We start from the raw sequence: 14739 nt of genomic DNA on the forward strand, positions 1-14739 counted from the left end.
CAAAGATTAAAAGAATCCTAAGCCACTGCTGCACATTATTACACATTCAAGGCTTATAGGATCATTGTGTTCTTCTTCAACAAGTTTTCTCTCGGTTGTGAGAGGGTTAGTCTCTTGGGTTAGAGATTGGTGTTCAAATTGACAAGGAGTTTGTCAATTGGTGTTGCAATTTGCAGGAACTTGCAAATTGGTCAGGTTTGCATTTGATTTTGTAAGTTTATTCAAAATCATAGTGAAAACTCTCAAGCGGGATTTGCTTGGGGACTGGATGTACACCAGTTTGGTGGAACCAGTATAAAATCCTTGTGTTTGTGTTTGCAAATTTCTGAGATTGCCATTTTTTCTTTGCAATTTATTATCTACTTTGCAATAATTTTAAAAGAACACTATTCACCCCCCCTCTAGTGTTCAAGTGTATCTATTTCAGATCCTACATTTGGTATCAGAGCAAGGTGAAAGATGGCATTGTCAAATACATCACAATTCAAGGAAGGTCACTCTACAAATCGTCCTCCAATGTTCGATGGCACGAACTACAACTACTGGAAGTGTAGGATGAAGATCTATCTCCAATCTCTTGGCTACGAACTTTGGAACGTCGTTGAAACAAAATATGAGAAACCAACAACTCCTTTCGCGGAATGGACTACATCTCAAAGGAACAATGCGAATTTGGATTCTAAAGCAATGAATGCCTTATTTTGTGCACTTGACAAGAATGAGTTCAATAGGGTGTCAACGGCCACATCCGCATATGATATTTGGCACACACTCGAGGTAACTCATGAAGGTACTACTAAAGTTAAAGAATCTAAAATTTCTGTTCTTGTGCACAGATTTGAATTATTCAAGATGAAGGAAAATGAGACTATTGGAGAAATGTTCACAAGATTCACCGACATCACAAATTCTCTTATTGGTCTTGGAAAAACATATACTCAAGTGGAGATGGTAAGAAAGATACTTCGTTCACTTACTCCACAATGGGAAAAGAAAGTTACCGCTATTGAAGAAGCCAATGATTTGTCAACTCTTACGGTTGAAAATCTTATTGGTAATCTTATGGCATATGAAGTACAACTTGAAGATAGGAAGAATGATGAAGAATCTAAGAACAAGAAAGTTCTTGCATTTAATACTACTTCAGATAAAGAAGATTCAGATGATAATGATGAAGAAATGGGCATGTTTGCACGAAAATTTCGAAAATTCATCAAAAGAGGTAATTTTAAATTTAAGAATTCAAATTCAACTAACCCTCTTTGTTTTAAGTGTAATAAACCAGGGCATATGAAGAAAGATTGTCCAATGTTGAAGAATAAACAAAAATCAAGTTATTTCAACAACTTCAACAATATTCAAAATAACAAGAAGAGGAAAGCAATGGCGGTCACTTGGGATGATAGTGATGAATCATCCTCAGATGAAGAAATTGAAGAAAAGGAAAGTGCTCACATGTGTTTCATGGCACAAGATGATGTAAGTGAAAATGAAGAGCTTTTAGATGCTTTTAATGAATTATATGAAACTTTTATAAGATTAAAAATTTCACATAATTTTCTTAAAGGTGAGAATAAAAGGTTACGTGAAGAAATTTCAGATTTAAATTCCTCTACTTATACTAATTCTCAATTAGTTGAATTAAAAGAAGAAAATTTTTCTTTACTAAAAGAAAATGATAATTTATCTAATGAAAATAAATATTTAAAATCAGAATGTAATAAGTTAAATATTCGAATTAATAGTTTAGATAAAGATATTTCTTCTTTTAAATCAAGATATGAAGATATATGTTTAAATGTAAGCAAATTTAATAAAGGAAAAGAAAATCTTAATAATATTCTTTCTTTTCAAAGAGAATCACAAAAGACAAAAGGATTAGGTTTTCAAATTAATAAAAACAAATCAAAGAATACAATTTTTGTAAAACCTTCTTGTGATTTGCATGATTATAAATATGAAAATTTGTATAAAAAGAAATCAAAATTCTTTTCTATTTGGGTTCCAAAAGAATTATCTTCTTTTAATAAGAATTTTTATATTTCTGATTTTATTAAAAATATTTGTTTATCATCTAATTATTTAAGTAAATCAAACTCTTCATGGGTTTGGTTTCCTAAAGGCTAATTTAAAGGACCCAACATAGTATGGGTACCAAAATGTAAATGTTTATTTTTTCAGGTACCCAAGAAAGATAGGTGGATTTTAGATAGTGGTTGCTCTAAACATATGACTGGAAATATTCAATTGTTGTCATCTTTTCAAAACAAGGATGGAGGTACCGTTACTTTTGGAGATAACAACAAAGGAAAAGTCATCGGTATTGGTTCCGTAGGTAATCCAAACAAACCTATCATTGATAATGTTTTATTAGTTAATGGTCTTAAACATAATTTACTAAGTATTAGTCAACTTTGTGATAAAGGTTATAAAATTGTTTTTGAAAAAGAATCATGCTTAATTTATGATATTGATTTAATAACCATTATTTTTAAAGGTTATAGAAAAAATAACATATATGTGTTATCAATGAATAATATTTCAAATGAACATTGTCTTATTGCATCATCTAATGATTCTATTTTATGGCATAAACGTTTTGGACATGTTAACTTTAAACATATGTCTAAGATTTCTAAAAATGATTCAGTAAATGGTTTGCCTAAGATGTCATTTAAAAATAATTTTTGTGATGCATGTCAACAAGGAAAAATGCACAAATCTTCTTTTAAATCTAAAAATATAATATCTACAAATAGACCATTAGAATTAATTCATATAGATCTTTTTGGTCCATCTAGAGTAGCATCTTTAAATGGAAGTAGATATGCATTTGTTCTTGTTGATGATTTTTCTAGATTCACTTGGGTAATTTTTCTTAAACATAAAAATGATGCTTTTAATGAGTTTTCTATATTTTGCAAGAAAATTCAAAATCAAAAATCAACTTCTATTATCTCTATACGTAGTGATCATGGAGGTGAATTTGAAAATGAATTATTTGCAAATTATTGTGATCAACATGGTATATCACACACATTCTCTTTTCCTCGAGCTGCTCCACAAAATGGAGTTGTAGAAAGGAAAAATAGAACCTTACAAGAATGTGCTAGAACCATGTTATGTGATAGTAATTTACCTAAATATTTTTGGGCAGAAGTCGTATCAACAGCTTGTTATGTATTAAATAGAGTTTTATTACGACCTATTTTAAAGAAAACATCTTATGAATTATTTTATAACAAAATTCCTAAAGTATCTTACTTTAAAGTTTTTGGTTGTAAATGTTTTATCTTAAATACAAAGGATAACTTAGATAAATTTGATTCAAAATCCGATGAAGGAATTTTTGTTGGATATTCTAATCACAGTAAAGCATATAGAATTTATAACAAAAGAACACAAGTTATTGAAGAATCTTTACATGTTTCTTTTAATGAAAGTTTTTCAAAAATACCTATTATACTAAATAATGATGATGATGTAATTGATACCATACAAGATACTCCTATGATAGATATTACAAAAGATGATAATCTACAAAATGATTTACCTAAAGATTTTGTAGAAGTTAAAAATCATCCACATGATTTAGTTATAGGAAATATATCTGACAAAGTAACTACTAGATCACATTTTAATTTGATTGCTCATAATGCTTTTATTTCAACTATTGAACCTAAAAATATAAAAGAAGCACTTCTTGATGATTCATGGATAATAGCTATGCAAGATGAACTTAATCAATTTACTAGAAATAATGTTTGGGATCTTATACCTAGACCTCAAAATAAATCCATTATTGGAACAAAATGGATTTTTAGAAACAAATTAGATGAATTTGGTCAAGTTGTTAGAAACAAAGCTAGATTAGTTGCTCAAGGTTATAATCAAGAAGAAGGAATTGATTATGATGAAACTTATGCACCAGTTGCACGATTAGAATCAATTAGGATTTTACTTGCATTTGCATGTTTTATGAATTTTAAATTATTTCAAATGGATGTTAAAAGTGCTTTTTTAAATGGTTTTATAAATGAAGAAGTTTTTGTAGAACAACCTCCAGGTTTTGAACATGAAAGTTTTCCAAATCATGTTTTTAAACTTAAGAAAGCATTATATGGTCTTAAACAAGCACCTCGTGCATGGTATGATAGATTAAAGAAATTTCTTTTAACTTCAGGTTTTGATATTGGAAAAGTTGATTCAACATTGTTTATTAAGAAAATAAATAAAGATATTTTACTAATTCAAATATATGTAGATGATATTATTTTTGGTTCTACTAACAATAATCTTTGTCAAGAATTTGCTAAGAATATGCAGGATGAATTTGAAATGAGTCACATGGGTGAACTAAATTTCTTTCTTGGACTTCAAATTAAACAATTGAAAGAAGGAATTTTCATCAATCAAAGCAAGTACGCAAAAGATTTACTTAAAAGATTCGGATTGGAAAATTCAACAAGCAAACCAACACCTATGAGCACTACAACATCTCTTGACAAAGATGAAAATGGTAAGAATGTTGATCAAAAGCTCTATCGAGGTATGATTGGATCACTTCTTTACATTACTGCTAGTAGACCTGATATTATGTTTAGTGTATGTTTATGTGCAAGATTTCAATCAAATCCTAAAGTTTCACATCTTAAAGCAGTAAAAAGAATATTTAGATATATTAAAGATACTACAAATTATGGTTTATTTTATCCAAAACATAGTTCTTTTGATTTAATATCATATAGTGATGCTGATTTTGCCGGATGTAAATCTGATAGAAAAAGTACAAGTGGAACATGTCATTTCTTAGGACATTCACTTGTATCTTGGTTTAGTAAGAAACAAAATTCAGTATCATTATCAACAACTGAAGCTGAATATATTGCTGCAAGTCTTGCATGTGCACAAATATTATGGATGAAACAAACTTTAACTGATTATGGCATAAATTGTCCCATATCATCTATTATGTGTGATAATTCTAGTGCAATTAATTTATCTAAAAATCCTATTCAACACTCACGTACAAAACACATTGATATTAGACATCATTTTTTACGTGATCATGTTCTTAAAGGTGACATATCATTAGAGTTTATACCTACAGATAAACAAATTGCAGATATATTAACAAAACCACTAAAAGAAGAAGTTTATGTTAAATTAAGAAGGGAATTAGGTATATGTTCAATTGAAGATTTAAATTAATTTTTAAAACAAAAATACATAAATTTAAACCTTAAGTAGTCGATTAATCTAACTTATAGTCGACTACATGCACAATTCTTACAACACGGGCAGTGGTGTCTTAGTAGCATCTAGTGGTTATGATGCATGCCCTGTAGTCATCTGCGGGAGGGAACTCTTCGCAGATTTTCTGGTGATAGATTTGCCGAGCTTTGATGCAGTTTTTGGGATGGATTGGTTGGGGTCGTTCTTTGCCACCATTGATTGTCGCCGTCGGAGCGTAGTATTCGAGATACCAGATCACCCGAGGTTTGAGTTCACTAGTGGTAGCACATCGGCCGGACCTGTGGAGTTCAGAGCTAGACCGAAGAAGGCGACGTTAGCTGCAATGCAAGTGGAATCTGACAAGCCAGTTGTAGTTCGGGAATTTGAAGATGTGTTTCCCGATGACATTTACGGATTACCACCGGATCGAGCAATTGAGTTTTCTATAGATTTGAAGCCTGGAACTGCTCCGATCTCCAAGACTCCTTATCGTATGCCTCCGGCTGAGTTGGCCGAGCTTCGGACTCAGTTGGATGATCTTATGCAGAGAGGCTTGATACGACCCAGTGTATCAGCCTGGGGAGCACCTGTGTTGCTTGTGGGTAAGAAGGATGGATCCAAGCGGATGTGCATCGACTATCGGGAGTTGAATGCTGTGACAGTGAAGAATAAGTATCCACTTCCCCGTATTGATGATATCTTCGACCAATTAGGAGGATCGAGAGTATTTTCTAAGCTGGATCTGCGGAGTGGATATCACCAGGTGAAGGTCAAGGACTCTGATGTTCCCAAGACTGCATTTCGGACGAGATATGGACATTATGAGTTCTTAGTGATGCCGTTTGGTGTGACTAATGCGCCAGCGACATTCATGAACCTGATGAATCTGATATTCTATGATGTGCTGGACAAGTTTGTAGAAGTCTTTATTGATGACATCCTGGTATACTCCAAGAGTGAAGCGGAGCATGTGGAGCACTTTGCGGTACGTGTTGAAGACCTTGAGAGAGCATCGGCTATTTGCCAAGTATAGTAAGTGCCAGTTCTGGCTAGATCGTATTGTGTTTCTAGGACACATGGTGTCAGGAGACGGCATATCAGTGGATCCGGAGAAGGTATCTGCAGTGAAGGATTGGCCTACCCCTAAGTCGGTGTCTGATATTAAGAGCTTTCTGGGATTAGCTGGTTACTACCGTCGCTTCATCAAGGAGTTCTCAAAGATCGCGGAGCCGATGACGCGACTTACGAGGAAGGATATTATATTTGTCTGGTCTGACGCTTGTGAGCAGGCGTTTGAGGAGTTAAAGTCTCGATTGATTTCGGCCCCAGTCTTGACGATACCAGATAAGAGTGGAAACTTTGAAGTATTTTGCGACGCATCAGGTAGAGGATTGGGATGCGTTCTTCAGGGTGGTAGCATATGCTTCTCGTCAGTTGAAGAAGCATGAGCAGAATTATCCTACCCACGACTTGGAGTTGGCAGCTGTGATTTTTGCCCTTAAGCTTTGGAGGCATTATTTGTTGGGAGAGCAAGTGAAGGTGTTTCTTTAGAAAGATGGTCATGTGGTGGCATATGCTTCTCGTCAGTTGAAGAAGCATGAGCAGAATTATCCTACCCACGACCTGGAGTTGGCAGCTGTGATTTTTGCTCTTAAGCTTTGGAGGCATTATCTATTGGGAGAGCAAGTGAAGGTGTTCACTGATCACAAGAGCTTGAAGTACATCTTCACTCAGAAGGAGCTCAACATGAGACAACGTAGATGGTTAGAGCTGATGGCAGATTACGACATCGACCTTCAGTACCACCCTGGGAAGTGAGGGATATGAGTATAGAAGTTCTTCTTCCAGGAGTCACTGCTTCTTTGATGAATCTTCAGATTCAATCGACATTGGTCGAGCGAATCAAGGCTGCACAAGCAGGTGACTCATTTCTTCAGAAGTGCAGAGAGTTAGCAGTGGCTGGCCTTCGGCCGGAATTTGTTGTTCATGAGGACGGATCCTTACGATTTGGGAGTCGTATCTGTGTACCAGGAGGAGATATTCGAGAGGAGTTATTACGGGAAGCTCACAGCTCACCGTATTCTATTCACCCTGGAGGTACGAAGATGTATAAGGATCTGAGGCTGAATTATTGGTGGCGTGGTATGAAGAGAGATGTGGCTCGTAGTGTGGCTAAGTGCCGCTCGTAGTGTGGCTAAATGCCTTGTATGTCAGCAGGTGAAGGCAGAGCATCAGCGCATCGCAGGTCTTTTGCAGCCATTGCCTATTCCGGAATGGAAGTGGCAGCATGTCACCATGGACTTCGTTACTGGCTTACCTCGGAGCATTAGACAGAATAACGCTGTTTGGGTGATCGTAGATCGATTAACCAAATCGGCTCACTTCATTCCTTTTCGAGTAGGACAGTCGACGGAGCATCTTGCTCAAAGATACATGGAGGTAAAACATTTATTTCTATATATTCAATAAGTTGTTTTTCCAAGAGTGTTAGTAAATCTCTCGTATTACAGGAGATCGTACGATTGCACGGAGTTCCAGTGTGCATCGTTTCGGATCGTGATACCCGATTTACCTCAGAATTCTGGAAGAGTTTGCAGGCGAGTCTTGGGACCAGTCTCAGTTTCAGCACAGCTTATCATCCCCAGACCGATGGGCAGTCGGAGAGGACCATTCAGATTTTGGAGGATATGCTTAGAGCCTGTATGCTTGATTTTCATGGATCGTGGGAAGATCACTTGCATTTGGTGGAGTTTGCATACAACAATAGTTTCCAGGCTAGTATTGGAATGGCCCCTTTTGCAGCACTATATGGCAGGAAGTGTCGTTCTCCGTTGAGTTGGGACGACGTTGGTGAACGAGAGATTTTTGGGCCAGAGTTGATTGAGAGATCAGTTGATGCAGTCAGGATCATTCGGGAGCGACTTCGCATAGCGCAGGACAGATTCAAGCATTGGGCAGATGCGAAACGCCGGCATTTGGAGTTTCAGCCAGGAGATCATGTGTTTCTGAAGATTTCCCCCAACCGAGGCACCATTCGCTTTGGAAGGCGTGGGAAGTTGAGTTCGTGATATGTGGGACCTTTCGACGTATTAGAGAGAGTTGGAGAAGTGGCGTACCGACTTGCATTACCACCCGCACTGGCTGGAGTGCACAACGTATTCCACATTTCTCAGTTGCGAAAATACGTTGGAGATCCAAGTCACGTCGTAGATTTCTCGGAGATTGAGGTGCGATCGACCGAAGGGAGAAGACCCTCCGGAACAAGACCGTTTCGCTTGTTCGTGTGATGTGGCACCCAGATTCTCCTGGAGAGTCGACTTGGGAAACTGAGTCTGAGATGCGACAGCGATACCCTCATCTATTTCCTGAATCCTAGCTGTCTTGTCTTGTATCTTATTTTGAAACGCCTTGTATGACTTTTCCTATTTATGGATATGCAATATATTTTGAACTTTATATGAGTTGAGATGAATCTGTCTTTATATTTCGTCCTTGTTTTAATTCCGAGGACGGAATTTGTTTTAAGGGGGGTAGGATGTAATGACCGTAAATTTCTAATACGGGTTTAAATAATTTTTCTGGTATTTCAATATTAAATATTATTTTTCTAAAAGAATATTTGTATTTCCCCAATTTTTCTAGAATTCTCTACGATTTAAAATACGAAATTATATTATTTTAATAGTTTTGTTAATTATAAATTTAATTGTTTCGGTAACATTTTTAATTAATAGTTAATTATTTATTATTGTTATTGTTATTAGTATTATTATTTTGATCATAAATTTTTAATAATTATTTGATTTAATTTTTTGGTATTTTTAAATTATATTTTAAAGGAGTGTTTTTTCTTGTGTTTTCCCTCTCATCTGTTAATCTCTCTGTCTTTCTCTCTCTTCATCTCTCATCTCTCCCCTACCCCACCTCCCTAAAACCCTCCCCCATGTTTCCCGCACACCCCAACCTCGTGATTCCCCCACTCCTCAAAAGCCTCCCTCCCTCACCCTCACTCACACGTCCTCTCTCTCTTTCTCATTCTCATTCTCTCTCTCCCCTCTATTAAATCTCTCTCTCTCTCTCTCTCAATCAGCTCACCGTCACTCTCTCTCTCACTCTCACTCAAATGACTCCAGCCCAACCCCGTCGTCTCAGCCTCGCCGCTGCTCCGACGAGCTCCACGACCACCCGCGTCCTACCCTCCGTTCTCCACCTCCCCCAACTTCGAACCCCCTCCTCCACGAACTCCGACCAAGCCTCCACCTCCGACAGCCACCCTCGCCGAGCCCAAGCCCCGTCTCCGCTCGTCGTCACCCCTCCCACCTCCGGCGAGCCCGCACAGCGGGAAGAAGCTCCGAACAGCGAGCTCGGATCAGTGAGCTTCACTGCAGAAAACTGCAGTTCGGAGCCAACTTCGCGCGCGTTTTCCGGCCAACTCCGACCTCCGTTTCCGTCGATTCCTTCGCCGGTGCGTAGCCCTTCGTGTTATCTATCACACGGTATATTTCTTTCACTTGGGCTCCTTATGTACACCTCGTTATACTCGTTCGAATATCACACGTCGCATTAACACTCAAATTGTAATTTTAGCCGTCGACTCCGCGAAACCCGTCGTAACGCTGTGCAATCACCCCGACGGTCCCTACTACAGTCCGCGATATACCCGAGGCAAGATCCCACTTGCTCAAAACTGAATTTTTGTATTTATTATGAATTATCTGTAATTTTAGATTTGTCAATAATTATCTGCGTGGGATTGTTTGATGAATGATTTTAGATAAATCATAATAATATGATAATTAGTATTTTTAGAATAATTATGACAAATTAAAAGAATTTATTTTGGCAGCGGAATTATTTTTGGACAATTATAGTAATTAAAAAGAATTTATGTGAGAACAAAATCATTTTTTAGGAAAATTATAATAATTTAAAAGGAATTATCTTGGAAAAAGAATCATTTTAGAATAATTATAATAATTTTTAGAAATTATTTTGTGGAAGAAATCATTTTAGAATGACATATTTTTAAAAAGAAATTATGTTTGGGAAAATAGACTATTTTGAATTAATAAGAATTTATCTTATAAAAAGATTATTTTTGAATTTATGAATTTATTATTTTTAAAAGATTATTTTTAGAATTAATATAGTGAGAAAATAACTTATTTTGAAAAAGGGATTATTTTTAAGTAAATAACTTTATTATTTCAAAAGATTATTTTAGAACAATTTTATGATTCAAATTCTTAGTCTTGATTATCTGATATGCTATGATACTATTGTACATGATTAGTTGCATTGATTGTTCCTTGTTGTGATTGAGAACCGTTAGGAGTTTATGACTATAGTGACCTGTGTGACATGAATAAGACCTAAAGACATGTGTTGTGTTGACTTAGAAAAACGAGAAGAGTTGGGATGGGGAAGTTAATGTTCATGTGATCGGATATAGCTGTTGATGTATCTTCCAGGCTCGCGCCAGTGAATTCGTGTAGTCACTGGGGTTGGTTTGATGGGCTAAAGTGAATTCGTGTAGTCACTTTAGTCAGTGAATTTGTGTAGTCACCCGAGTTCTGCTTGAGTTCGGACCAGGCCGAAATCGGATTGCGTGTAGTCCTCTGACCGATTCGTGTAGCGGTATTGGATGCACGTAGGGGATTTGTGAACAGCCAGTTATCCGATGATAGGAGCGTTGACTCTGTGTGAGATGTGGACCACTGAGTTTTAGGTTGGTTAGTATTCGACCCAGTCACTGTATTCACATAGTTGTATGTTACCATTAGATTTCAGTTGCATGTATCATTATCTTTTTGTTATTATTATTATTATCGTAGCATGGAACATTAGACCGTTTTATTTGTTCATGTGAGATCTTGCCGTGCGCTATGCACCTGACGTACACCTGTTTTCTCTGGTGTGCGTCAGACTTAGGAGACGAACAGGTTCAGTTCGATGATGCCGCCGAACCAGTGTATGCTCAGCCGGAATGTCCTTCTGATGGAGTGGAAGAACAAACTGAAGCCTAGACGCATTTTCTTTTCTGTAGTAGCTAATAGAGCACTCTTGCAGTATTTTCTTTAGTTTGGTGACAGATTTGGTTATTTTGTTAGTATTTCCTTTTATGGACTATGTATTTCTTATTTCCTAGTTGAACTGTTGTTGTAGTAAGGGTATGATGAGCCCATATTTATGTCTGGGATGATTCACTATGGATGATATGTTTATTTCTTATTCTGGATTGTCTTTCTATTCTTGCTATTGTGATCGGGGACCTGTGATTGAGATTTATGTATTTGACGCTTAGCGGTTTGGATTAGTTGATGGGGATGAGATTGTTTGGACTCTCGTTCGGGTTCTCGACTTGTTGCGGATTGAGTTCGTACTGTACACAACAAGTGGGACATTTGGTTGCTTTGGTGTCGGCTCAGTTTTGGGAAAACTTCACCGAGGTGGAGAATTGTGAAAAAAAATGATGATAATATTTCTTCTCAATCGAATACGTCGCGGACTTGTTCACGTTCTGATTTCCCAGTATTTTGGGAAGCGGGGCGTGACAACAAGTGGGACATTTGGTTGCTTTGGTGTCGGCTCAGTTTTGGGAAAACTTCACCGAGGTGGAGAATTGTGAACACGCACGTGATGTGGGGTCTACCACGTAAATGAGTTCCGTGCGTGGATTCGTTTCTGAAGCCGGCCCACGAACCGCAAATCACGCCTATATATAGGAATTGTTTATTAGGTTTTCGGGTGTGCAAGGCATCTTTGTTTCCTTTCTCTTTTGTGGCTGAGGCAGAGGGAAAAGTTGCGGCTACAGGAGATTGTTTGCGGGGTTGATTGTTTGCGGCTACAGGAGAGCAAGTTGCGGCTACAGAGAAGGTGCAAAAGAAAAAGCATTAGCTTTTGGTAGGGTTTGTGCATCCTTTTGTAGAGAGGTATTTGTGAGGGATTTGAGAGTTTGTTTGAGGGTTTAGATTGAGAGTGATTGTAAACCCTAGTTGTATTCTCTCCCTCTATTAGTAGATCTCCCCCCTCCTTGCCTCGTGGACGTAGGCAATTTGCCGAACCACGTAAAAATTGATTGTACTGCTTTTGTGTGATTTGTAATAGCTTTTAGGATCCCTCGACAGGTCAGTCCTAGAACTGATGAGAGGAAGAGCCGATATCTCACTTGGTTGAGATATCCGCTTCAGATTCTTGTCTCCTTGGTGAGACGGGAATTCTTATTGCGATCTAACTCTCTTGTTGTGCTGCCGAAGTGCTGCCGAAATTTCCGCTGCGCGCAACATTTGTAACCATGCATAAATGTGAAATATACACGGAGAGATAGTTAGAGAACTACTTAATTACATAAATAGAGTTATTAATAGGAGAATATATATTCACATTGGTTAAAGATGTATTTCTTCCCCATGTTTTAAGCTTAAAAAAATATTTAGCACAAAGATCCTTTCCACTTAGACAATAATTAGAGCGCTCTGCACATTTATGGTGTGTTTGGGAGTTTATCTACTACTTCTTAACTAAAGGAGAACAATAAAAAAGGTTTAATAAACAGTAAATCTTAGGTGGACCAATCAAAAGGAGCCATGTCATACCCTCAAACTACCTCTTTTGTATTTTTTTTTAAACCACCCCCACCTCATAAACTGCCCCACGTCCTCTCTCCCCCCAAGTTCTCTCCCCCCCTCTCTCAAGATGAACGGAGGACCTTCTGGATTTCGTAAGCATTCTCCCAAAAAATTCATCCCCCAGGACAAAAAAGTTACAATTTTTTTTGTTCCTTCAAAAAAACTCAACCTCATGGGCGTTGACGACTCCGCCGACACCCTATCTAAAATCTCAACCTTCACCGATCCCTCACCATCCCCGCCATGTTCGCCATCCACAGCCTCTCACCCCCGGCGACCCCGCCGCAGGCGACGGCGACCCGAAACGCCCCTCGATCATTTCTTCGAATCGCTTTCTTCACCCGCCTCTGCTGCAGTAAAAAAATGTGATATATTTTGCAGATCCAACCTCTTCATTTAAAGAAAAGAATCAAACTTTAGATCAAATTAAACAAAAAAGAAACAAAAATTGACGGGAAGAGATAAGAAAGATGGGATCTTGCATATGATGAATAGCCTTTTAGAACACTTTTTTGTGTTATATACCTTTTTTGTCATGATATCTAAAACCCCAAGCATATCCTTTTTTCTTCAATTTTTTACATAGCATTAACAAGAGAATTGAAATTCCATTGTTTACATAGCATTAAAATTTTCAAGATACAGAGCTATCTCCAGAATCACAGGTAATTTCTTCAATTATAAGGGTTTAATCTTGCTTAATTACTTAAATGATTTTTATTTTTTAACCTTACTAACTTCTTTTTTGGGGCAAAACGTCGACCCAGGTTGAAGTTCATCGTTCTCATAGGTTCTATTTTACAAAAGTCATTCTTCAACTACAAAATGCAAGTACGACTTCGACATGCCAATATTCTTTCTATTTCATCATTTCTAACTTTTTTACAATTTTTCAGCAGAGCCACCAAGACGATTTGGAATTCCCAATTCTTCTATGTTTTATTTATAGGAGGCATTCATCACTTGCAAAACTCAAACAAATTTTCAGGTAATTTTTTAATTATCGAGAATATTTTTTTCCTTTTCGATTTCAGGTTTATTAGGTCAAGATTTAATTTTTTTTAATGCTTTGGTTTAGAAAGAATTGGAGAAAAAAGTTAAGGAGCAGCAGGTTTCGGAGGCTGCTGAGTTGAAGGTAAATTTCATGTTACAGTTGATTCTCTCTTGCCGCTTAGCAATGTTGGTCGAGTCTATTGAAAGAATTATCAGCGTCAGTTGAGGTCATATTGTTCCTTCAATTTGTGTTCTCTATTATGTATTTGAGAGTTTTTTTTGTTGGCTTTCCAAGAAAAGTGAAATGTCTTGGTTTTTTGATATCCTCCTTATCTGGAGCAATTTTGGCAATCCTTCTATCTTGGTTGTCTAGGAAAGAACTGAATCCCGTTTCAGCCAACTGCTCACTTTTCTTTACACAAGTAGAATGAGAATAAACTATATCACTGCTAATTAGGCCATGCTATTTTGCGCATTTCTACTTTTTCAAAGACAGTCCTAAACATATTTGATGGATCGAGCACCCTCATCTGATCTGCTACCAGAATTACTAACTTGACAGAATTCGGAAATCAGATTGAAATGGATCAGTTATATAAGAAGAAATTCCTATTTTATAAAAGAATTTTATGCATTAAGATATAATAATAATGAAAAGAAAGTGTTATATTAATTTTCTTTTCCTTTTCCTATTTATATATGATATTAAAATTAACAATTTTATCCTCTTAACTAAATTTGCGTGGAGATTACACAAACTTGAGTCAAGCATGCAATTATTAACTCGACAGAATTTAGAACTCAGTTTGAAATATATCAGTTATATAAGAAGAAATTCATATTTTATAAAATAATTTTATGCATTAAGATATAATAATGAAAA

Source organism: Asparagus officinalis, chromosome 4 (genome assembly GCF_001876935.1).
Source record: "Asparagus officinalis chromosome 4, Aspof.V1, whole genome shotgun sequence".
Lineage (NCBI taxonomy): Eukaryota > Viridiplantae > Streptophyta > Magnoliopsida > Asparagales > Asparagaceae > Asparagus > Asparagus officinalis.